The sequence below is a fragment of the Anomaloglossus baeobatrachus genome, chromosome 11 (genome assembly GCF_048569485.1).
Source record: "Anomaloglossus baeobatrachus isolate aAnoBae1 chromosome 11, aAnoBae1.hap1, whole genome shotgun sequence".
NCBI lineage: Eukaryota > Metazoa > Chordata > Amphibia > Anura > Aromobatidae > Anomaloglossus > Anomaloglossus baeobatrachus.
In genome coordinates, this window is record NC_134363.1 from 66,950,846 (window position 1) to 66,973,963 (window position 23,118).

The 23,118-nt window shown below is 41.9% G+C and overlaps 1 protein-coding gene across 4 annotated transcripts in view; it reads right to left on the reverse strand.

The window, feature by feature from the left end:
• Window positions 1-23,118, reverse strand: part of GRIN2D (glutamate ionotropic receptor NMDA type subunit 2D) — a 1,213,579-nt gene that overhangs the window by 465,341 nt on the left and 725,120 nt on the right. The gene's annotated exons all lie outside the window — the stretch shown is intronic.

Sequence of the window (23,118 nt, forward strand, 5' to 3'; positions counted from 1 at the left end):
CCTGGAGATCATGATTTATGCCGTTTTTTCCGGTCCCCGCTCACGTGATCACCGGTATGCACCGTATACCGATGATCACGTTGCAGTAAATGACAGTGTCGGTAAAAAAATATTTATCTCCCATCTGGCATGAACAAACATGATAAATCTCCTCCCCGGTGCCCTCCGGTTCCCCAGCGTCGCCAAAGTGCCCCCCCTGACCCACTCCCGGAAATCCAAGATGGCCGCGCGCACAGCAGCGCGCCGGCCGCATTCACCCTACTCCTGTGATTTCTGTCGCATGTGCCATGACACATGCGACCTAAAACTCCTTCGCAAGCCCTGCCAGGTCACCCCCTATAATCCCACCGGTGTTCCCCGGTGTCCCACGGTACCTGTGCAGCGTTGATCCCCCGCGGCCCCCTCCTTCACAATAGATGCTGCCGCATGCACAGAGAGGCTGTCAGCTCAGCTTCCTGTGTTTAGACACAGTGAGTGGTGGTTATGCATCTGTAAGCTAATTAAGCGGCACGGTAGCTCAGTGGTTAGCACCACAGTCTTGCAGCGCTGAGGTCCTGGGTTCAAATCCCACCAAGGACACCATCTGCAAGGAGTTTGTATGTTCTCCCCGTGTTTGCGTGGGTTTCCTCTGGGTACTCTGGTTTCCTCCCACACTCCAAAGACATACAGATAGGGAATTTAGATTGTGAGCCCCAATGGGGATAGTGTTCCCAATGTATGTAAAGGGCTATAGAATTAATAGCACTATATAAATGAAGAAATATTATTATTATTATTATTACTGCAATGCCCTGCTCATGAGTTAAGGAACATAGTTGATCAGGAGAGCTATACTACATTTCCAAATTAAGTATTTGATTTTATAGTTGCCCTGCTGAACAACTACCAAACATGAGAGTCCGTTATATGCCACAAGAAAACACATCTAAATAAGCGAGCTCTGTTGTTTAGTATTCATTCAGCTTGATAACTGGACTTAAAGGGGTATTCCATCTCCAAGATCCTATCCCCAATATATAGTAGGTGGAATAGCAGTAATATCAGCAAATACCAATATTTGGAAATGTAGAATAGTTCTCCTGATTAGGCATGCCCTTACCTCATGAGCAGGGCATTGCAGCTTTGGTAGCAACAGTTACGACATGGACTCTGCTGCTGTGGACCCGGGGAGAGTGGGTGCAGATTCATTGCACCCACACTCCTCACATGGAGGGTCTGCACTCCTAGAAAATGGGGGATACATTCCCTGAGCGTGTCCCCCCGTTTTCTAGACCATGGGTCCCCAATTCCAGTCCTCAAGGGCCGCCAACAGTGCATGTTTTCAGGATTTCCTTAGTATTGCACATGTGATAATTTAATCACCTGCACAGTTGATGATTCCAACACCCATGCAATGCTAAGGAAATCCTGAAAACATGCACTGTTGGCGACCCTCGAGGACTGGAGTTGAAGAACCCTGTTCAAGACGGTCCAGAGTCATCGTGAGACCCCCTTATTTTTTTTCTTAAAATAAATTGGTGAAAGAGGGAATCTTTTGGGGAGTGTTTTTTCAAATACATTTTTTTGTCTATTTTTTTTGTTAGTACTGACAGCTTGTGATGTCGGGTATCTAACAGATGCTATGACATCACAAACTGCTGGGCTTGATGTCAGGTGACCTTACAGCTAGTGTCAATCCCATTTATTACCCCCGTTTGCCACTGCTCCAGGGCACGGGATGAGCTAAGGTGAAGCGCCAGGAGTGGCGCATCTAGTGGATGCACCACTTTTGGGGCGCCTGCGGCCTGCTATTTTTAGGCTGTGAAGGGCCAATAACTATGGACCTTCTCACCCTGAGAATACCAGACCATAGCTGTCCGCTTTACCTTGGCTGGTGATCCAATTTGGGGGGGACCCTACTTTTTTTTGTAATTATTATTATTTTTAAAATAATTATAAAAAAGAGCCTGGGGTGACCTCCACATTGGATCCCCAACCACAGTAAAGCTGTCAGCTGTGGTTTTCAGGCTACAGCCGTCTGCTTTACCCTAGCTGGCTATCAAAAATGGGGGGACCCCACGTCATTTTTTTTAAACTATTTTTTTAAATAAAAAAAATTAATGGGCTTCCCTGTATTTTGATTGCCAGCCAAGGTAATGCCAGGCAGATGGGGGTGGCAACCTGTAGCTGTCTGCTTTATCTGCGCTGAGAATTAAAAATACCGCGGGGCGCTACGTCATTTTTTAATGATTTATTTTTACAGTTCTGTCATGTCAGGCAATCAAAATACAGGGAAGCCCTTTTTTTTTTTTTAGTTATTTAAATAAATAATTAAAAAAAATATATATGGGCTCCCGCTGCATTTTTTTGTATTGCTAGCTATGGGTAATCCAAGCAGCTACTGGCTGCCAACTCCCACTGCTTGGTGTTACCTTCACTGGCAATGGAAAATCCAGGGAAGCATTTTTTACTTTTTTTTGCCAAAAAACTAAAAAAAAAAATACGTGAGCTTCGCCATATTTTTGTATGCTAACCAGGTACAGCAGGCAGGTATGGGCTGCCCCCAATCCCCATCTGCCTATTTGTACCCGGCTGGGAACTTAAAATATAGGGAAGCCTTTTTTTTAATTATTTTATGAATTTCATGAAATAATTAAAAAACAAATGACATGAGCTTCGCCCCATTTTTGTGTCCAGCCAGGTACAACTAGGCAGCTGGGGATTGGAATCCACAGCACAGGTTAGCCCGAGGTTTGTGGGTGCCTCTGCTGCGAATTGCAGTCCACAGCCGCACCAGAAAATGGCGCTTTCATAGAAGCGCCATCATCTAGCGCTGAATCCAACTCTTCCAACAGCCCTGGTGACGGTGGCTTGCTGGGTAATAAGAGTTAATACTGGCTTTGTATTACTAGCTAGTATTAATCCAGAGATTCTTAATGTCAGGCACGTTTGACCCGGCCATTAAGAATCTCCAATAAAGGGTTAAAAAAGACACCACATAGAGAAAAAATACTTTAATAGAAATAAATACACAGACACATTAGAGACTCCATGTGTATTACTCCCTCTCACCCCTCCACGATCCATGGTCTTCTGTCTTCTTTCCCCTTCAACACATTCAGCTCTGCTCCATCAGACAGCATGTGAGAAAGGACGCTGCTTCCCGTGCAGCCTGAGTGATCAGAGGCTCCGTGCTGAATAGCGGTGACGTCACCACTCACAGGCCCGTTGCTATGGCAAGAGTGATCTCCGTTATGGACCGGCTGTGTCAGCCGGTCACTTACGGAATGGGGAAGCAGAACGGGGAGATGACCATGTGCCAGAGCATCTCGCCAGTACACGGAGATACACAAACGATCACCGCGTACTGGGAGATGTACTGACAGGACCTAGGACAGGACATGACGTCTAGCCATGTGACCAGTCTGTAGCCAATGAGATAACAGACACGTGACTGGTCACATGCTATTTTGACGATGTCACGTAGGTCCTGTCAGTGCTGCTGGTTATCAGGAGGACGCAGCGATTATCGGGAGGAATAGCGGCAGGAGACAGAGTGCAGGACGCATCCCGGGGACCGGTAAGTGTTATGCCAATGTTTATTAACTGTATGTGTACATTTATAATGTGTTTTTAATTGTTTGTGATTGCCTCCCATTGTTTCCTATGGGTTCGAGTGGTTCGCCGAACCGGTTCACCGAACCGAACTCGAACGAGACCTCGGTTCGGCGAACCAAGCTCGAGCCGAACCGCGACCAGTTCGCTCATCTCTAGACCTGAGTGGGGACTTGTGTTTTCGTGGGTTGACTTGAATGCTATTTTTTGGCGATTTTGTTGCAGAACATTTTGGATTAGTTCACATTTATCTTGTGCTCTTTGCTCAGCACTTACATTGGGGTTTACATCTATAATTCTGAAATATGTGGTTCAGGTGAAACCCATGACAAATCCATTCACTAATGAGGTAGCAGAGTTACTGCAGACTTTGTTTTTTTTGCTTCTGTTCAGAGATTAACAAAAAAAGTTGTTGACCGCACTTTTGTACACACCTAAAAAGATGGAAAATGTCTGACCACAGGCCAGATGTGAGGTCAAAGTGAATCCCTCTGCCTCGTTACAGTGAATTTTCTGTGGGGAGTTTTGTTTGAATCGCATTTTTCAGAGGTTTAGGGTATGTGCTCATGATCCGTATATGCTCTGTCTTCTCCTGTGGAGACGCAAGTGTTCTCCACAGGACACTGCAGCTGCCCGTGCCCACGATCAGGGTTTGGGGTTCCATGAACTTTTGCTCTACTATCCCCATAGAGAACATTCGCGTCCCAGCAAACATAAATTGACAGAATAGGAAGCCTCGCTCCATGTCGGTTTATGCTATGAAGAAAAGAAGCACAATGGGCATGGGATTTCTATAAATCCATCCACTGTGCTTGTACTGTACAATACAGTGTTTTGGACGCAGCGCAAACATGTTGAACCAAAACAATGCTAACACTGATTATGGGAACGCAACCTTACATGTAACCCCTGGTGTAAGCGCCTAGCGTAGACCACAGGATAAATATGAGCCGCACTATACAGCAATGTTTTAAAGAAAAGGAAAATGGAAGAAAAGTGCTTTGTATGCATTTGTATGTAAAGTTGTCTACAAGTAAAGAGCCTAAAGTTTTAACATTGTGTTGCAGACTGTGTCTGAAAGGTATTAAATACAGCTATGTGCAACTGAGGAGAAGCAAGAGGCTTTCAGCCAGAATGTACCCTTCAGAGCTACAGAGGTAAAAAGGCACGCTAATGTTGTCTGTGTCATGCCGGGGCAAGGAGAGGAACTCCCTCGTCTATGACTACTGCCCTTGGCATGTTACAAAATCACAGATGGTCAGATATTTTTTTTATCTATTACCTTAATACTTATTTAAATGTGCATTGTGTTTAATACGTGTTCAAGTATTTCGCACATATCTTACAGACCATCTTTTATTCTATAATTAATACCCCTGTTGAGGAAAAAGGTCCCAAATCCATGTGTAGGCAACGGTACATTATCTCAAAAAGTAAAGTTGCTCCAAACAAATAAATGACACATTCTGATTCAAAGTACAAACTATACCTAAAATCAAATCTAATACCTGATGCACCAAAATCTATTTTTCATTTGTTCCCCAGTGTTCTCGGAGGGTAATGTGCAGATTGGCCACTGTTTTTATCCTTTTGAATAAGAACTAAGAGTACACATAGTAAATCAAATCTAAATGACATGTTTCATAGAACTAGAAGAAAATTCTCCTGTATAAACAATTGTAACCAAGAAACAATATACGGTATTTTGCAGAAACTTCACAATCAGATGAAACAATAAATATAAAAAATGACATCAATCTACAACAACTAAACAAAGAAGAACATTTCTGTAGCGGGGTATACGATATTGATAGCTGTAGTAACAAGCACGGAAGGGGGTTATAGAAGCAGTTCTTTTTGCTGCAATGAAACTAAAGAATAAAGCAGAATAACTTTGCAAATACATTTTGATTAAAAATTTCTCAATATTTTGACCATACTGGTTCTGTTTAGACCATTTGCTCAGTGCCGATAAAACTACTGCTCAATCATTTCTAAACAAGCATAGTGTATAAACAGCCCGTACACATAAAAGTCGTCTATTTCTATGGCGGCTGCCTTTCTCTCTGAAATTCTCTGTTCTCGTATTACATTGCTCTCAAATGTTATCACTAAAGATGATCATATACAGTACAGACCAAAAGTTTAGACACACCTTCTCGTTCAAAGAGTTTTCTTTATTTTCATAACTGAAAATTGTAGATTCATATTAAAGGCATCAAAACTATGAATTAACACATGTGGAATAAAATACTTTACAAAAAAGTGTGAAACAACTGAAAATGTCTTATATTCTAAGTTTTTCAAAGTAGCCACCTTTTGCTTTGATTACAGCTTTGCACACTCTTGGCATTCTCTTGCTGAGCTTCAAGAGGTAGTCACCGGAAATGGTCTTCCAACAGTCTTGAAGGAGTTCCCAGAGATGCTTAGCACTTGTTAGCCCTTTTGCCTTCACTCTGCGGTCCAGCTCACCCCAAACCATCTCGATTTGGTTCAGATCTGGTGACTGTGAAGGCCAGGTCATCTGGCAAATTACCCCATCACTCTCTTTCTTAGTCAAATAGCCCTTACACAGCCTGGAGGTGTGTTTGGGGTCATTGTCCTGTTGAAATATAAATGATGGTCCAACTAAATGCAAACCTGATGGAATAGCATGTCGTTCAAGATGCTGTGGTAGCCATGTTGGTTCAGTATGCCTTCAATTTTGAATAATTCCCCAACAGTGTCACCAGCAAAACACCCCCCCATCATCACACCTCCTCCTCCATGCTTCACGGTGGGAACCAGGCATGTAGAGTCCATCTGTTCACCTTTTCTGGGTCGCAGAAAGACACGGTGGTTGGATCCAAAGATCTCAAATTTGGACTCATCAGACCAAAGCACAGATTTCCACTGGTCTAATGTCCATTCCTTGTGTTATTTATCCCAAACAAGTCTCTTCTGCTTGTTGCCTGTCTTCAGCAGTGTCTTTAGCATTGTCCTGCTGGAAAAAACAGTCCTCAGAGTTGGGAACCATTGCCTGAGCAGAAGGAAGCAACTGTTTTTCCAGGATAACCTTGTATGCAACTTGATTCATATGTCCTTCACAAAGTTTAATCTGCCAATTCCAGCCTTGCTGTAGCATCCCCAGATCATCACCAATCCTCCACCAAATTTCACAATGGGTGTAAGACACTGTGGCTTGTACGCATCTCCAGGTCTCCGTTTAACTATTCGACGACCAGGTGTTCAGCAAAGCTGAAAATTAGACTTGTCAGAGAAGATTACCTTACTCTAGAAATTGGGCAGATTAAACTTTGCAAAGGAAGCATGAATCAAGCCGCATACAAGGTTATCCTGGAAAAGCAGTTGCTTCCTTCTGCTCAGGTAATGTTCCCCAACTCTGAGGACTGTTTTTTCCAGCAGAACAATGCGCTATGCTACACAGCTAGGTCAATCAATGTGTGGATGAAGGACCACTACATCAAAACCCTGTCATGGTCAGCCCAATCTCCAGACCTGAACCCCATTGAAAACCTCTGAAATATAATCAAGAGGAAAATAAATAGTCACAAACCATCAAACAAATAAGAACTGCTTACATTTTTTGCACCAGGAGTGGCATAAGGTCACCCAAAAGCAGACTGTGGAAAGCAGCCAAGAAGCATGAAAGCTGGGATTAAAAATCATGGTTCTTCCACAATATATTGATTTCTGAACTCTCCCTGAGGTAAAATATTATTAGTATTGTTGTTTCTAAATGATTATGAATTTGTTTTCTTTGCATTATTTGAGGTCTGAAAGCAATGCTTTTTTTGTTATTTTGACCATTTCTCATTTTCAGAAAATAAATACAAAATTTATTGCTTGGAAATTCAGAGACAGTTGTCAGTAGTTTATAGAATAAAAGAACAATTTACATTTTACTCAAAAATATACCTAGAAAGAGAAAAGTCAGGAAAAACTGTCAATTTTGCAGAGGTCTCTTAATTTTTGCCAGAGCTGTATATATATATAATTAATAATAATAATTTTATTCATTTATATAGCGTTATTAATTCCACAGCGCTTTACATACATTGGCATCACTGTCCCCATTGGGGCTCACAATCTAGAGTCCCTATCTGTATGTCTTTGGAGTGTGGGAGGAAACCGGAGAACCCGGAGGAAAGCCACGCAAACACGGGGAGAACATACAAACCCCTTGCAGATGGTGTCCTTGGTGGGATTTGAACCCAGGACCCCAGCGTTGCAAGACTGCAGTGAGAGTGAGAGAGAGGGTGTGGGTGTGTGTGTGTGTGTGTGTTGTGTGTGTGTGTGTGTGTGTGTGTGTGCGCGCGCGCGCGTGTGTGTGTGTGTGTGTGTGTGTGTGTGTGTGTGTGTGTGTGTGTGTATACTGTATATCTACTGGACTAAAGTATAAGCTCAACAGATGTTTGAACTCAAAAAGCTAAAAATTTTTCTATGTAATCAAATGGAGTTTTTCTCTCACATATTGTTCACAAATTTGTCTAAATCTGTGTTAGTGAGAACTATTTCTTTACCACAATAATCCATCCATCACACAGGTGTGGCATATCAAGATGCTGGTTAAACAGCATGATTATTACACAGGTGTGCCTTAGGCTGGTCACAATAAATAGCCACTCTAAAATGTGCAGTTTTATCATAAAGCACAATACCACAGATCTCGTAAGTTTTGAAGGTGCATACAGTTGGCATGCTGACTGCAAGAATGTCCACCAGAGATGATGCCCATGAAATAAATGTAAATACTGCATCAGAGCAGGGTAATGTTATTGCAGGCACAGCATCTTCTAAATCCCTGAGATGATATTTTCTCTCAGTAATTATGTAAATAAATGAGTAGAGATGAGCGATGTTCGAGGTTCGCCAATTTCATGTTTGAGTGATTTTGGGGGGTGCTCGAGATCTTTTTTGCTAAAAGCTCGACAGTTTGAGTTACGTTCGAGAACGGTTTGATCACCATAATTATGGCTTTTCACAGTAAGGCTATGTGCACATGTTGCTATCTGCATGCGTCCTGCGTCCCCAGCACAATCCTGTCCCTTTCCTACTCACCGATCACGTGCATCTCGCTCCACGTCAGTCACAACTCTGTGGCGTCTTTTCCTCTTTAGAAAATGGCTGCCGCTTCATTAGTCAATTAGTTATTCTGTGCTTTCCCCGCCCACCGGCACTTATGATTGGTTGCAGTCAGACACGTCCCCAAGCTGATGAGTGACAGCTGTCTCACTGCAACCAATCACAGCCACCGGTCGTGCAGTAAAATAAATAAATAAATAATAATTAAAAAAAATGCGTTTTCCCCCATATTTGATACCAGCCAGGATAAAGCCGCACGGCTGGAGGCTGGTATTGTCAGGATGGAGAGTGCCACGGTATGGGGAGCCCTCCAGCCTAACAATATCACCCAGCAGCCGGCCGGAATAGCCGCATCCATTAGGTGCGACAGTCCCGGGGACTCCACCCAGCTAATCCCGAATTGCCCTGGTGCGGTGGCAGTCGGGGTAATAAAGAGTTTAATCATGCCAGGCGTCTCCCCGAGATACCTTTCATGATTAAACTGAAAGTTAAAGTAAAGAAACACACCACGAAAAATCCTTTATTTGGAATAAAAGACAAAAAACACCCTGGTTCTCCCCTTTATTAATCCCAAAAATACCCCTCAAGGTCCGAAGTATTCCACACGACACTGTCAGCTCTGCTCCCTAAACATGTAGTGGCACCGTAGCAATGAAGTGACTCACGCAGTTAGCAGAGACTTCAGTCAGCACTGCAGACTTCAAAATTAACAAATCTGCCTATCTATAGCATTAGAGGTGCTAGACTAGTGGATAAAGCGCCAGCATAATGTCGAGAGTTCTCGTCCTAGTAAAGAATTTTTTTTTTTTTTTATTTTTAATTTTAAATTATAATTATTATCTATTTATAAAGTGAAAGTAATATAGATATTGGATCCGGATTGGACGGTGCGGGACCCTTAACCTAGGATTGCTGCGGAGAGGGGTTTTTTATTTCAATAAAGATGGAGTCACTAATTGTGTTCTGTTTTATTTATAATAAAAATATTTTTCTGTGTGTTGTGGTTCTTTTTATCTGTACTAGAAATTCATGGTGGCCATGTCTAATATTGGCGTGACACCATGAATTTCTGGCTTAGGGCCAGTTGATAATATACAGCTAGCCCTAACCCCATTATTACCCAGCGAGCCACCCGTCACCAGGGCAGCTGGAAGAGTTAGATACAGCGCCAGAAGATGGTGCTTCTATGAAAGCGCCATTTTCTGGGGTGGCTGTGGACTGCAATTCGCAGCAGAGGGGCCCAGAAATCTCAGGCCAACCTGTGCTGTGGATTCCAATCCCCAGCCGCCAAGTTGTACCTGGCTGGACACAAAAATATGGCGAAGCCCACGTCATTTGTTTTTGAATTATTTCATGAAATTCATGAAATAATAAAAAAGGGCTTCCCTATATTTTTGGTTCCCAGCCGGGTACAAATAGGCAGCTGGGGGATGGGGGAAGCTCGTAGGTGCCTGCTGTACCTGGCTAGCATACAAAAATATGGCAAAGCCCTCGTCATTTGTTTTTGAATTATTTCATGAAATTCATGAAATAATTAATAAAAAAAAGGGCTTCCCTATATTTTTGGTTCCTAGCCGGGTACAAATAGGCAGCTGGGGGTTAAGGGCAGCCCGTAGCTGCCTGCTGTACATGGCTAGCATACAAAAATATGGCGAAGCCCACATAATTGTTTGGGGGGGTAAAAAACTCCTGCATACAGTCCTCGATGCAGTATGCTGAGCCTTGTAGGTCTGCAGCTGCTGTCTGTCTGTATGGAGGAGAGCAGACAGCAGCTGCAGAACGACAAGGCTCAGCATGCTCCATTCACTAGTGTATGCAGGAGAGCAGACAGCAGCTGCAGAACTACAAGGCTCAGCATACTCCATCCAGGACTGTATGCAGGAGTTTTTTGCCCCCCCAAAAAATTATGTGGGCTTTGCCATATTTTTGTATGCTAGCCAGGTACAGCAGGCAGCTACGGGCTGCCCCCAACCCCAGTTATTTGTACCCGGCTGAGAACCAAAAATATAGGGAAGTCCGTTTTTTTTAATTATTTCACTTATTTCATGAAATAATTAAAAAACAAATGACGTGGGCTTCACCCCATTTTTGTGTCCAGCCAGGTACAAATAGGCAGCTGGGGATTGGAATCTGCAGCACAGGTTAGCCCAAGGGTTCTGGGCGCCTCTGCTGCGAATTGCAATCTGCAGCCGCCTCAGAAAATGGCGCATTCATAGAAGCGCCATCATCTGGCGCTGTATCCAACTCTTCCAACAGCCCTGGAGCCGGGTGGCTTGCTGGGTAATCATGAGTTAATACTAGCTTTGTTTTACTAGCTAGTATTAAGCCAGAGATTCTTAATGTCAGGCAAGTTTGACAGCTATTAAGAATCTCCAATAAAGGGTTAAAAAAAGACACCACACAGAAAAAAAATACTTTAATAGAAATAAATACACAGACACACTTAGAGACTCCATGTGTATAACTCCCTCTTATCCCTCCATGATCCTGCTCTTCTGTCTTCTTTCTCCTTCAACACATGCAACTCTGCTACATCAGCAGCGCTGCATTGGAAGAAGACGGTGCTTCCCGTGCAGTCTTTTCACTCCGTGAGTGATCAGAGGCTGCGTGCTGTTAGCGGTGACATCACCAGTGACAGCCACGTTGCTATAGCAACGGTGATCACCGTTATTGACCGGCTGTGGCAGCCGGTGAATAAGAGAATGGGGAAGCAGACCGGGAACCCGACCGTGTGCCAGAGCATGTCGCCGGTACACGGAGATACATAAACGATCACCGCGTACTAAAGAGAGGCACTGACAGGTCCTAGCATGACGTCAAAGCCATGTGACCAGTCTGTAGCCAATGAGATAACAGACACGTGACTGGTCACATGCTATTTTGACGTCACGATAGGTCCTATCATCAGTGCTGGTTACCGGGAGGACACAGCGATCATCGGAAGGAATAGCGGCAGGAGACAGAGCGCAGGACGCATCGCGGGGACAGGTAAGTGTTATGGCAATGTTTATTAACTGTATGTGTACATTTATAATGTGTTTTTATGTGTTTGTGTTTGCCTCCCATTGTTTTCAATGGGGTTTGAGAGGTTCGTCGAATGGCTCGCCGAACCGAACTCGAACGCGGCGTCCGTTCGACGAACTGAACCGAACTCGAGCCTCTAGAGGCTCGCTCATCTCTATAAATGAGTACTTCCAAGGTACCAATATTGGAGGTAAATTGGTGATTTAAAAGATGTTTACTGGAAAACCTTAAGTGAATGAAATGTAGATCTATAGTGTCTACCATGGAGGTTGGTGGATCAGATGCTAGATCTGTAAAGGAACAAGTATATGGAATAATGTCAGATCTAAAATGAATAACTTATAGAATGTGAAAACGTATAAATGCTAATATATGACCTTGCTTGTAGTTGATGGACCCTCATTGACTGTGGGCTGCTGAGGTGTGATATCCTGGGATGGCGTAGCAGTTGAATATAGCTATAAGGCCGGAGTCACACTTGAGAAAGGCTCGCATGTCATCACCTCGCACGGCCGCACATTCTCCTGACAGGAGTGGGTTGGCTGCATGTATTTTTATGCAGCTGAGACGCTCCTGTCTGGATGGCGATAGGCTGGACCGGTTGATGCGATGCGAGACTCACACAAATCTCTCACAAGTGTGACTCCGGCCTTAAGGAAGAAACAAAATGGCTGGTACGTATATGAGTAAAAATTTGGTGGAAAAAAAAGCAATTTGACTTTTATGGTGAAATGATACATAAACTGTTTAAGTACCTATTGAAAACCTTTTAGGTACTACGAGCCAGCTGAAGTGGAGAATCAAAACAGTGCTTTTGGGTACAGAGTAGATTTTAGCTGTACTGTAAGAGGACACAATACATATAGTGTGCTAATGTTTAGCTCAAGGCAAACTTGCTTAACCCTCCAATTTTCCAATTTTCCGATTGTGGGGTTTTTTTTTTTTTGCTCCCTGTAACGTATTTATTTCTCCATCAATCTTGCCATATGAGGTCTTATTTTTTGTGAGACAAGTTGAACCTTTAAATAAACCATAAATTACCATATAGTGTACTAGAAAACCGCAAAAACAATTTGTTCAGAAAAATTGCAACAAAAGTGCGATTGCATGATTGTTCTTGGGATATTTTATTCACCAAGTTTACTATATGGTAAAACTGTCAGTGTGATTCCTCAGGTCGGTACAAGTTCGTAGATACCAAACCTGTATAGGTTTACTTTTATCTAAGAGGTTAAGAAAAATCCGGAAGTTTGTCCAAAAAAAGTAAAGCACTTTTTTCCGCCATATTTCATGACCTGTAGCGTTCTCATTTTTTGGTATCTATGGCTCAGTGACAGCTTATTTTTTGCGTCTCAAGCTGACATTTTTATTGAAAATAGCAACAAAAAGAGGAATAAATATCCTCTAAAAATTAAGCATTGCTTACAGCAAAGATGGGCTGCAGTGTGTTCATCGCCCAGGCCAAAAACTGGTACTCTACCAGGATACAGCTAAGCCCCCACTAAGTGGAGGCATCACAGGTGCAAGAGGAGCAAACCACACACACACACTTCCATGGAATGGAGGGGGCGATTGCTGGATGATAAAACTGCACACTGATGGCTTGCATAGAGCGCTTTTCACACATGCAGATGCACAGTCACAAGCCCACAGCCTATTAGGTGATGCCCATACTATTAGATCAGGCGGGCTGCCAAGCCGTACTCCATTTGTGCACCATACAGGGACAGGAACTCTAATATGCAAGGCCTAACAGAAAGGGGCCTGGCTGCATCCTGTACAAAAAAATATGAGGTTTTAGTTGGTGTTATGGCCAGAATACGGAAGCCTACAACCCTCGTCATGGGAACCTCATGCTTGTAGGTCCCTACACTAAATACAGCGAGGTTCCCATGACGAGGGTTGTAGGCTTCCGTATTCTGGCCATAATACCAACTAAAACCTCATATTTTTGTACAGGATACAGCCAAGTCCCTTTCTGTTAGACCTTGCATATTAGAGTTCCTGTTCCTGTATGGTGCACAGATCGAGTATGGCTTGCCAGCCTGTCTGATCTAATAGTATTAATAGTTTAGGCATCACCTAATAAGCTGCGAGCTTGTGACTGTGCATTTGCATGTGTGAACAGCGCTCTATGCAAGCCATCAGTGTGCAGTTTTATCATCTAGAAATTGCCCCATCCATTTTTTGGAAGTGTGTATGTGATTTGCTCCTCCTACACCTGTGATGCCTCCACTTAGTGGGGACTTAGCTGTATCCTGGTAGACTATTAGGTTTTCGCCTGGGCGATGTACAACTGCAGCCCATCTTTGCTGTAAGTGACATTTCTATTGGTACCATCTTTGCGCAGATGTTACGTTTTGATCGCCTGATATTGCATTTTGTACAAAATTTGTGGCAACCAATATATTTACATTTTGAAAGATTGGGAATTTCTGAACTCAGCGATACCAAATGTGTGTGTGTGTGTGTGTGTGTGTATATGTATATATATATATATATATATATATATATATATATATATATTTAACCCTTTAATTTTCAATGGGGTGAATGGGGGGTGATTTGAACTTTAAGGTTTTTTTGTTTTGTTTAAATTATTTAAAACATTTTTTTTATTTCATTTTTTTAATAGGCCCCCTAGTACGATAGGGGACTATAAGGATCAGCAGTCTATTCGCTTGTGCATTTCTTTTCATCATAGCTGCACAGCTGTGATCATCAGAAATACTCACCTCTTGTAACAGGATGCACTCGGCTGGGTGAAACAGAAGGTGAGTCATGATAGCTACAGGAGTCATCACATGACTCTGTGTTACCATGGCAACCATCGACTCACAATGATCACGTCACAGCACCACCAATGGAGCCAGGTAGGTGAAGATTTTCTCCAGCAGTGATATAAATCGCGATATCACATTTGCACATCGCAATTTAAGGGGTTAACAGGTGTGAGTGGATAACCAATCCACCCGTGCCTGTGAGGCACACATGTTCGCTGTTCAAATCAGCTGACTTGTGCGCGGATCACCCTCAGCTGCCCGCAGCAGCCGCAGGTGATTACACTAGGACCGCTTAGGATATACCGTTAAGGTCCACGGTCATTAAGGGGTTAAGCTAGTTCTCCTTGAAATTAATTAATTAATAAATGAAAATAAATTAATAAATTAAAATTAATATACAATAAAATAATAATACATAGGAATGTGTTTATTGACTGTAGAAAGGAAAAAAGTGTGTAAAAAGTGGGAAATCTTTATTAGAACACTTGGTAAAACCAGCCATTGAATCTTTTAGGTAGGCTGACACTAGACGCTGAAGATTAATATTGAGTCAATGTTAGGAAGGGTGTTCCCCGATCAGAAGAGTTTACTTCAGAGCATAGGAAAACAATGAGCGTATCTAAAGTTAATGAGACACCACGGCCGCAACAGCAAGAGGATCGATCTTGCGAATATGGTTGACGATGAAAATTGATTGAAAAAATAAAAACAAAAACTAATTAAAGTTATGTCAAAGGATAAAGAGCAAATAAAGGATAAATATAGTGATTCTATTCTTCAGCAGCTAAAACGTCTAAAACTTCCAGAAGCTTCACTTTATTGAACAAATACAAAAAAATAGAGATGTTATAACTAGAAAAGTGGAGTTAAAAAAATAGTATAAATACATGAATAAATATTAGTTAATAAATTAAATTTGTTAGTTTATTCAGGCCCTGTGATTTCAGCATAGGCAGTTTGTAGATTCAGAAGATCACTTGCATATTCAGAAGCTCCTTACGATAAGAATACTACATATTAAAAGATATTTGCTCAGCAAGAGTAATACGTATTACAGTGTAATTTTTATTTTGGGAAATAGCACAATATCTAGAGAGACCATGTAATAATAACATTGATATGGATATTATAGGCATGTGAATTTAGACTATTGTGGAGTGGTTAGATCGTTCTTCCAGTGTATTGCTTATCGCACAGGCATTCAAGCAAATATATGACATAACTAGACTGACATACCAAAAAGCTTTTGTAGGAAAAATGCCTCCTTTATCAAACGAAAAACAAAAATTCATTCTTCTATTGCAAATAGAGGTGCAACATAGGCATTTGGGAATATTGCCTCTAAAAACCTTTTTTTGTTTATGAGAAAATAAATTATTCATACAATTCGATACTTTCATGCTTGATCTCAAACATGCTAGGGACTAATATATTCCTGATAGTGGGAGCTCTTCTAAATGTAATCCCTGAATTTTTTGGTAGGAATTTGCCCAGAACAAATAATTAAAAAGTATGAACCAATGGTCTTATAGAATTTTAAGAATGGTGTTATCTGAGATGAAGGTTGTAATAAAATAATTCATGGGTACGGATTTAGTGTTTTTATTGATGAGTGAAGCTTGTTTGCGTTTTTTGCATAGTTTTGAAAGTAGAGATGAGTAATCCTGACAAGGTCTCATGGAATCTCTCTATTACTAATCTAGGGCTTGGTGGCAGCTGTGGGCTGCCATAAACTCCTTATTACCCCAATTGCCACTGCACCAGGGCAATCAGGAAGAGGTGGGTAAAGTTCAAGGATTGTCGCATCTAAGTATGTGACAATCCTAGGTGGCTGCAGGCTGCTATTTTTAGACTGGGGGGGCAATAACCAAGGGCTTCCGCAGCCCAACCTGAGAATACTAGCCCCCAGCTGTCGGGCTTTATCTTGGCTTGGTATTTTCCAATCTTTGCCAATCAGGTTTGCTCATCTCTACTTGAAAGCTCTAATGGTAAGTTTAATAGGGTAATAGCGCTCGGGGAATCTAGCGGGCAAAATATCCCCTTGACTTATACAATCAGTATCAAGGGTTCAATTTTTTTGGGATCATTTTTAATTGGTTATGGGGTACATTCAATAGCCATTTAGAGTAATGTCCACTGAGACATGCACATAGCCATTCATATAAACTTATTTAAAAATGTTTTGGTCAGGATGGGATATTTAATATGGAAAATCATGAAGTCAAGAAAACCTATGCTTGATATGCTGATGATGGGGAATAAAATCAAACTCCAATTATCTGACTGACTCCAAAATAAAAAGGAATAGATATTATTTTCTGAATTGTCCCAAATGAAGAGTAAATCATCAATATAACATTTATAGATTACATCCAAAAATGGAAGCAGTAAGCACAACTGCAAACCTACCATGACATGGTCATCCACCTAAACTATCATCCCAAGCAAGGAGAGAACTAAATAGAGAAACAGTCACAAGGCCCATGGTCACTCTGGAGGATCTGCAGAGATCCACAGCTCAGGGGGAGGGTGTGTCCACAGAACAACTATTATTCATATACTCCACAAATCTGAACTGCATGAAAGAAGGGCAAATAGAAAGCCATAAAAAGTTCATTTGCAGTTTAAGCAGTTGCCTAGCATGTGGAAGAAGATGCTCTGGTCAGATGTGACAAAAGTACAACTTTTTGGGCTAAATGCAAAATGCTATGTCTGGCGGAATACTAACATTGCACATCAATCTGAAAACACCATCCCCACTGTTAAACAGGGTGGTAGCAGCATCATGCTGTTGAGATGCAAGGAAAGCTGATCAGGGTTGATGGGAGATGGATGTAGGTAAATACAGGGCAATTCTGGAGGAAAACCTGTTAAAGGTTGCAAAAGACTTGAAACTGGGGAGTAGATTCACATTCCAGCAGTACATCAACCCTAAACATCCGGCCAGAGCTACAATAGATGGTTTAGATCAAAGCATATTCATGTGTGTGAAAGGCCTAGTCACAATCTGGACCTAAAGCCCATTGATATTCTGTGACAAAGACTTGAAAATTGCTGATCACAGATGCCTCCATCGAATCTTATTGAGCTAGAACAAGTGTACAAAGAAAAATGGGCAAAAAGTTTAGCCTCTAGATGTGCAAAGCTGGTAGAGACCTTCCCCAAAAGAATTGCAGTAGTAATTGCAGCGAAAGTACAAAAAATTGTGTAAGGGGGGCTGAATACTGATGCACGTCACAATTTTGAGAGTTATATTTTGAAAATTTTAAGAAAACCATGCATCTGTTTGTTTACACTTTACACTGTTGCTATATTATATAAAATACATTTAAGCTTATGTGTAACATGAAAAAATGTGAAAAAGTTCACTTGGTTTGAATACTTTTTCAAGGTATTGTATACAGAGGTGTGCTGGAAAATAGCTAAGTATCTATGTATTAATGTATGTAAATAAGAAGAATCCTATTTAGACCTTTAGGCTGAGAAAATCCTCCTTTACTTAAGAGGTATCCAGTGGCTCAACGCTAAGCTTTTTTTGCTAGAGATAATGAGTTTAACTTCTGGGAAAGACCATAAAAAAGCATATAGTTCAATAACTATACATAAAAGCATCTACTGAACACAGACAATTGCCCAGGGAATTTGCCACCAACGTCCTGAATCCAAAGAGAAGAATCTACACTGGAGAATATTGAAGGATCAGAGTAGTGTCCTGAATGCGATACATACAATGTGACCAGACCTCCCTCTACAATGGGCCCCTGGGCTACTGAACCAGCTATATATTCCGTATGTTATCCCTGATAAGAATGCTGTTCTTGCACTTTCTTGGAAACTACATGGTTTATTCTAAGAGACCTAAGATTGTTGGGGGGAAAAATGCTTTAGTATGTACAAAAAAAATAATGTCAAGAAGGGAAATTGTGTACATGTCTGTCAGAAATTGAACTTTGCTGCATTGCTACTTAACAATAGCAATTTCATTACTACAAGATGTCAGGCTGAAAAAGCTTTGTCCAGTAAGTAGTTCTGCTGCAAAAATTCAGTGTAGTTCGTGTTGCCTTGAAACTAAATGTTTTATTCCCATGCCTCACAATTTCCCCAACACATATTGAATTCTGTGGAGTGCCATAACCTCCCTGACCTATACCGTAAAGGTTTATATATGACCAGTATCAGACTGCTTTATTTCAGAGGAAGAGTAGGCGATCATATGGTTCCAAAAAATATTTTTTATTAATGCAGAGAGGTGAAAGGGTTAAGGCAAAGAAACGGATTACATCACCACAGTCGTGGGGTAAGAAACATACTTAGATGTACATACAGTAGCTGGCACAACAGTGCATTATAGATGTAAAAAATACACATACATTACTATATGGAATATCCAAAGCTGTGTAACAAAATAACCACAGACACGGATGTTTTGATGGCACATACGGTAACACCACAAACATACCCATAGACTGCACATCATATAATATCCATTACCTTTTGGGCAAGAGGATCAAGCATAAAGAGTACTATAACATGTGCCTATGTCGGTTACACAGATCAGCACAATCAATAAAGGAGCATGTGCGAAAATATAATTATATAGCAATGGAGATTAAGCTGTCACAAAATTCCCACTGAGAGGATGCAAATATCCAATAAATGCTCCAGCTGATCAATGCGATCAGAAAAACCGACAGAGACACCTGTCCCTACATGCCCATACAAAGGGGATCAAATGGACAGAGTGCAGCACACAGGATACCGATGTGCCATAGAAAAGACCGTTTCCACAGAAATTATTGTAGAGTGGTACAAAATACAAAAAGCACTGTGAATCGATATAGGCCAGCAACAATAGACATTACCTAGAGAATTATCGCTGTGGTGGTAATGCGCCCGATGCGCATTTCGGTGTGTACCTTCGTCAGGGGGCGTGACCGGAAAGGGAAAGGGGGTGCCGTTAAAAGGCCTCAATCCCCAGCTTATTGGGCAGACATGGTAACGCATCCAAAGCCGGCCGGGTGGAAGTCCCACCTCACAGACGCGTCATGGCCACAGAGGACGCCGGGTAAAACAAACCAGCGTCCCCGTAACCATAGAGACGCGCCCGAGAGACATGGAAATCCAGGCGGGCGACGCATGCGTAGACCACACAACCGGGTGGGGAAAGACATTATATATACTAGATAAGATACAAGAAATGGTGCACACATTTAAACAAATGATGTTAATAGATCGCATCACAATAAAAGGTTTGTTGCATTAGTTGACATATAGCCCCCATAGGAGACAATGAATAAGACTAAAAAAGGTAGTGATCTATATTACCATAGAGGGATCATAGTATAATATAGTGCCACCACCTAAAGAGGGCAGCACAAAGAAAGTCAATCAGAAACAACTACATATACATTACTCTGGACATCAAAAGATTATACAATGAATCATAGTCAAGAAATTCCATAACAACATATGTATAACAATATAACTGCCTACAATGAAGCATATACTACAGCACAAGGCCAAAAACACAAATTAAATACATATGTCATATGGGAAAAAAAATTACAATAGCAATCGTACATCAATGACAGTCCTATATTCTTGATCTCGTAGTTCAAAGTAATCAACTCCGCTTCCTTGTCACGTATAGGGGGACAATCAACACATATCGAGCCACTCCAAAAACAGGTGCACCAACACAGTGAAAAAAGGCCTCAGGAATAATTAAAAATTAAAAACAATTAAAATCAGAAAAACACCCTGTAGTAGAGAAAAGAAGTGAAGCTCATGTTTTCATTCAGCCCGTGGGGCTGTACTGTACGCAGACGCCAAATCCATTGTGTCTCCAATCGTGCTAGCCGCTGACTAATATAGCAACCACGAATATCCACATCTAACGTGTCAATTCCACGGATCAAAAACTTAGTTGAGTCACACTCATGAAACATCTTAAAGTGCCGTGGAATGGTCTTAAGAGTTGACACGTCAACGTGGTCCCGTGCGGCTTCAATCCCCAGAATGTGCTCACGAACCCGAACTTTAAGTTGATGGGTCGTGGGGCCAATATAAATCTTGGGGCAAGGGCAAATGCCATAATATATCACGGACCTAGATTCACAAGTGATCCTCTTAATGATCTTAACATTTTTTATAGAAGAGGAATCACAAAAATTGTCAGTCCGTGACACATTAGGGCATGCGACACATCTTCCACATGGAAAACAGCCGCCCCTAACAATAGGTGTATTGGGAAAGATTGGAGCTGAGGTATTATCGTGGAGACTATGAACCAGGTAATCCTTAAGATTCCTGGCTCTACGTAGAGTGATCTGTGGTCTTTTAGGAAGAATTTTAGCCAATGTTGGGTCTGCCTGCAGAATAGGCCAAGATTTAGTCAACACCTCCCGAATAGCAGTGTGCTGACTACAATAGTTAGTAATAAATCTAACAGATGTTTGACTGCTTCTTGATTTCCTGGAGTACAGCAATTGATTCCTGGTGGAATATTTCGCTCTATGATAAGCACGCTTAATCATACGTTTGCTATATCCTCTTTCGATAAATCGCCTAGTCAACTCAGCCGCCTGCATTTCGAAGTCCCCATCATTAGAGCATAATCTGCGGATGCGTAGGAATTGACCAGCGGGTACGGAACATATCATATGTGGTGGATGGAAGGATGACGCATGAAGTAAAGTATTAGTAGCAGTGGATTTACGATGTAGGTTTGACTGTAAACAGTCATCAGAGTCCCTATATACCAGTACATCCAAAAATGCGATGGAATCGGCAGAACTTTGATGAGTGAGATGGATGTTGCGAGTGTTGGAGTTCAAATCCCTAATAAACAATAAAAGAAAATCAAGGGTCCCCTGCCAGATAAGAAAAATAACGGCACCCCCTTTCCCTTTTCGGTCACGCCCCCTGACGAAGGTACACACCGAAATGCGCATCGGGCGCATTACCACCACAGCGATAATTCTCTAGGTAATGTCTATTGTTGCTGGCCTATATCGATTCACAGTGCTTTTTGTATTTTGTACCACTCTACAATAATTTCTGTGGAAACGGTCTTTTCTATGGCACATCGTTATCCTGTGTGCTGCACTCTGTCCATTTGATCCCCTTTGTATGGGCATGTAGGGACAGGTGTCTCTGTCGGTTTTTCTGATCGCATTGATCAGCTGGAGCATTTATTGGATATTTGCATCCTCTCAGTGGGAATTTTGTGACAGCTTAATCTCCATTGCTATATAATTATATTTTCGCACATGCTCCTTTATTGATTGTGCTGATCTGTGTAACCGACATAGGCACATGTTATAGTACTCTTTATGCTTGATCCTCTTGCCCAAAAGGTAATGGATATTCTATGATGTGCAGTCTATGGGTATGTTTGTGGTGTTACCGTATGTGCCATCAAAACATCCGTGTCTGTGGTTATTTTGTTACACAGCTTTGGATATTCCCTATAGTAATGTATGTGTATTTTTTACATCTATAATGCACTGTTGTGCCAGCTACTGTATGTACATCTAAGTATGTTTCTTACCCCACGACTGTGGTGATGTAATCCGTTTCTTTGCCTTAACCCTTTCACCTCTCTGCATTAATAAAAAATATTTTTTGAAACCATATGATCGCCTACTCTTCCTCTCTTTGACACGTGTAATTCTAGCGATTTGGTTCATATATTGTAGTCCTCTTTTGCATATTTATATGGTATATATATATATATATATATATATATACATATGTATTTTTCGTAATATGCTGATGTTTATGCCGTTAATTATTATGCTTTATTTCAGAGCGGGTTTAACCCTTTAAAAGGAATCTGTCAGGTGCAATATGCACCCAGAACCATGAGCAGTTCTGGGTGCATATTGCTAATCCCTACCTAACTGTCCCTGTATTTAGTAGTGTAACGCCTGCCTGGATCCACACACTCAGACTGGCTGTAATGATCAGGCTAGAGGGAAGCCGCTCCCCAAGCAGGACCCCTAGAACCCTGAAACCCTTTAACCCCTATACAGGGATTTGGAATTACACAGGGCCCTGGAGATCACTACCTGTGGAATGCTGCAGTCCGAGAGAGTAGTAGTCAGGTGGGGTCAAACCAGGAATTGCAGAACAGGGACAGAATCGGCAGGCATTGATAAAATAAGAAAATGTAGCAGAGGTCAAATCCGGATCAGGCAGCGAGGTACATAAACATCAGGCAGGAGGGTAGTCAGGAAACAAGCAGAAGTCAGAACACCAGAATCTCTAAACAGAACAGGGCGGAACAGGAACCAGAATATTAGAACTATCTCTGGCAGTGGTCAGCAGACAGGAGGGGAATTAAGAAGGGTGTGGTGTCTTCCCATTGGTTGTAGCTGAATGATGGTAACTTCAGCTGGAAGACACACGCCACCTATAGTCAGCCAGTGGTACTGCAGATCCCAAGGAAACCCAGCCCAGTGGATGAGCGGAGCCTGCGCCCACCGGCGCCGCTGGCATCAACTCCTCTCCCTTGACCAGCACTATCCACGGCAGGAACACGGTGTTGCCTGGCGATTAGAGTAGAAGTCGCTGCAGCGGACTCCAGTGGTGACGTAACAAGTAGCATACATAAAGAGATCTTTAGAAA